The sequence below is a fragment of the Cupressus sempervirens genome, chromosome 3, assembly GCF_028749045.1.
Source record: "Cupressus sempervirens isolate cs-2001-9-10 chromosome 3, ASM2874904v1, whole genome shotgun sequence".
NCBI classification, from domain to species: Eukaryota; Viridiplantae; Streptophyta; class Pinopsida; order Cupressales; family Cupressaceae; genus Cupressus; species Cupressus sempervirens.
The window spans coordinates 327,895,695-327,899,959 of NC_143120.1; the positions used below are offsets into that span (position 1 = coordinate 327,895,695).

The window sequence follows — 4,265 nt, forward strand, 5'->3', positions numbered from 1 at the left end:
ATCTAAGAAACATAAAGAATAAGAGAAATACTAGGATCTCTTATGATAAAAATAATGTTATCATAATCCTTGTGAATGAACAACTTAAAATTAAATTAGATTAGATAAATATTTTTTTGCATCTTAGTGAATAGATGATACACATAGTTATACCATTCCCAACAAGATTATAGGGTTTCTTTAGTGAGACATCTCATTATATATTTTATAAATAATTATTTTTTATTCCTAGGATTGATTTTGTAGTAACCTTTTAGCATCAAGTTTTCGATCATACTACATGATCCATCATGAGGACACATGAGAGAAAATGAATGGAAATATTGTTGTACAATTTATCCTAGAAACAAAAAATAACATCATTATAGATTGTGGAAATCTGATTGACTCAAATCATAACTTGATACATTAGATTTTGTAATTGATGAAAGTAGACTTCCTTAATGTCATCATGTAGATTCTTTCATTTTATACATGGATAGATAGGGCTGAAAAAAGATACCCCTATATAACGTCTACAATATAATACTTTGGGGCTCTACTTGATTCGAGTTTTATATAACTTTTTGTAGGAGATTCTCTTCACCCACATAATTATAGGTAGAGAAGGGTGTGTTCTTATAGTTGGGATCATACATTTTTTGAAGGTGCATAGACCTTTGGAGATTAAAATTATTCTTTATCATCAGTCGTGTTTACTTGAATTTGAAGTTAGTAGTGAACCAACCTTCATAAGTAGGATCTTTTGAGGTTAATAAAAAGAATTCATAGCCACAAATCATGTAGAAAGAGGCAACATGAAAGACAATAGGCTCCATGACATCCCAAGAGAGCTCCCAAAAATGTTAGATGAAATAATCTAGTTGTTTGGAGAATTAGGAATCCAAGGCCAGTAAAGAGCTCTCTCCTTACTTATTTACAAGCCATCCAATGCCTTTTGTTTCGTTAATTTTAGGAGCTCTTCTCTAATGGATCTACTGATGGTACTACCAATGGCATCACATGCCCCAAAGCTTTTGCAATCTAGTCAAATATAACAACCATGAAAATAACATGAGATATTGTTATACAAATAAATCTAATCACCAATCATCCATCAATTTATTGATTTATAATTAAAATAAAATAATTCTTTTCATCCATTTCAATATAATAGAAAACTGACTATTATGAATGTAAAAAAAAATCCTCAAATCAATAAACTTCATAAAAATTTAAACTTTAAATGAAGTCTATTGAGAAAACGTGCTAAAAGCTACTTTAACTGTTAATTTAAAAATGAATTAAGATTCATTGGGATGTGACTTGTCCATAATGCCATTGATTGATCTTGCAACTTATGCTAAAGGCCTCTCAATAAGAAATGACCAAATAGATCAGGGTGAATAGAATATTTATCCATATAATATTATATTGTTTAACAAAAGTTGCAAATGCAAAATTTTTGAGAAGATTTTTACTAACAATTTATAGACAATAAAATTCTCTGATTTCTAATATAATAAGAATCTCAATATTAAGCTTTCAATTAAAAAAAATTTAGTCAATCAAGAATCAAAACAAAAAAAAAAGCTAAAATGCATAGTGTAGGTAGTAACCCTCTTAAAAATCCATTAGGTAAGCCCAAATAAATCTAAGTATGGTTCTTCTACAAAATCTAGAGTTATGTTGGAATTATGATATTTTTACAGTGGATGATGTGAGCTTTTTTTCATTTATAATTTAAATTATCTATGATATTTTCATTATCAATTTTTTTTGATAATAGATCAAGTGCAATATGATCAAATATCAATAATAAAAAGTATCTTAGACACAATCCAAATGATAAATTAAAAAGAATAGAAATATATTTCTTAAAGAAATCAATAAATGAAAGAATGAAATATTGTTGAAACACTACTTGATCTGGTTGGAGATAAACTCTTCCTCTGAAATGGAGAACAACTCTTGCCTCTTCAAGTTCTTTAGCAATTGTTAGAATCCTCCTCATCACTTACCTTGAAACTCCATTTCTTACACATGTCCAAAAGCTCCTTGTAAGACACACATTCCTTCCCATTCTCTTCTATTCTCTTCTTTAGGCTCTCTAGACTCATAACTTAGAGATAACTTGATTTGTTCTCTACCACTTGTTCTTCCATGGCACATAGAACTTATGAGAGAATTCTTACCAAATCCCAACCCCCTTGTATTTTCATGCCCTAAACCTATGTTATAAAAAAATGGTACTTAATATGTAGGCCTGGTTTAAGCTTGTCTAAGAGCTAATTGCCAAAGAAACTTGCAAATAGAGGCCTTTTTGAGATTTCTTTTATGATTATTTGACTGAATGTCATGATGAACTTTATGGTTTGAATTGAGATTTATGTTTTATGAGCTTTATGCTATTGAGGATTTATGAGAATTTGGGTTTCGAGAACCAATGTTATTTTTGGGTTGCCTGTTGAGGAAACAAATTTGATCAATATTACTCTTGTGGTATGGGACACTATTGTGGTTTGTGATTTTTGGGAAGGTAGTCTAGGTGCATGTCTATGGGAGTGGTTTGCAATGGGGGCTGGGGCCCAAAGTGGCTACCAGTGTAACTCATCGTAAGTTGTGTAGCAAGTGGTAACATAGTAATTAGAATATCTTGCCTAGCCTTTTCCTTGAGATACACTAAAAAGATAAGTTAGAAATGTTTGCCTCATCCATCCCTTGAGTGCTTGCATAGGCTAAGGATGGGAATGGGATGATACCTAGTGAGAGGTATGACTAGTTTCCTCATCATCATGACAGGGTATTCTAGTTTCACATAGAGTCACTAGGGGGTTGAAGTCTTGAGAGACTACTAGGGTAAGTTTAGAGTTGGCTCATGTGATGACACTCCAATATATGTAGCCTGAGTCTCCTTCATGGTTTTTTAATATTTTCCTCTAGTGGTGTACTTGTTGGATATTACTTTTGATGATGACTTTATTGTGAATTGTTACTCATTGATTGGATGTCATTTATTGTTGACAGTTGAATTTTATTAATGAATGATCAATTATCATTAGTGGTGGTTTTATTGTTGGAGTTAGTGATTGGTAGTCACTTGACATTGATTTCGAGGTGGTTGTATATTTTTGGTCTTGGTATTTGTATGTGGACTTGGTTTGAGATGTTAGTATTGGAATGAGTGTCCTTTTGATTTTTATTATCTCTTCTTCTTGAGTAGTTTGTGTTATCCTTGAGGTAGTTTTGGCTATCAAGATTCCTTGCCTAGGATTATTTTATGATTTGATTATCTATGTATGGATCGTACATTATCTCTTCTGCATAGAGGGAGTGGGAGCCTGATTAGGTGACCACATGGTTAGGAGGTAGTGTATTCTTATCATTTCGGTCCCCCTTACATTGATAGATGTTGGATTCTCGTTGATATAGTGGCACCATTATATTCTTCCTTTTATCTTGAAGACTTATATTCATTTGATGTATCTATGTATCATGTGTTTTGAGATCCTACGGGATATTGTATTGTATATTGATGTACTTGTATCTATTTTCACATACCCTGTGATATGTGCAGTGGATGTTATTCATTAGATGTGCTTTCATATTATTAGTTGTACTTATGCATTTTATTATATAACTATGTAAGTGTTTATTCATTTTATGATTATGGAAATTGTAATTGAGACTTAAATTTATTAATAATTTTTTTTTAAATGTGACTCAACGTGAAGGAACCCTTGAGGAATTGAAACTATATTTGTAATTGATTACATGTTCTTGGTGTGTATGTATATGTTGCTTTCACATTATTGTTACTTTGATGTTGTTTAAACTTTAAAAAAAAATAGTTTAGTAAACTTTGTAACATATTAGGTTTATTTCTTTTGGGTTCCCGAATGGGGCATAACACTTTTAACCTTGCAATTAATGCCTCAAGTTCTATTTTACTAGTTTTTATTTGAAATAATACATTTTCTTGTGTTCCTAGAGGATGCTAAGGTGTTGGAGGGATTTCCTATGCTTGTTCCTATGAAATATTTGGAACAGGAGGAAAATCAACATTTTTATCATTTGATGGGGATATAAATCAATGTTTTGATCATTTAATGTTGAGGAAAATCCAAATAAAAAATTAAGTGACATGAAGTTCATTGCCACCTTTGGCAAGGTAGTCTCACTCCACATATCTCAATTATTCACGAAATTGGCATAAGGGTAGATTCAATTTTGGAAAGAGTATCCAAATTAAAGAGAAATGAGAAGCTTACTAAATATAAAATTCT

General features: G+C 31.2%; 1 pseudogene; it reads right to left on the reverse strand.

Moving 5' to 3' along the window:
- Nucleotides 1-554: 554 nt before the first annotated feature.
- LOC149566317 (chloroplastic calcium uniporter protein-like) lies at nt 555-2,099 on the reverse strand (annotated as a pseudogene).
- Between the last annotated feature and the right edge of the window lie 2,166 nt (nt 2,100-4,265).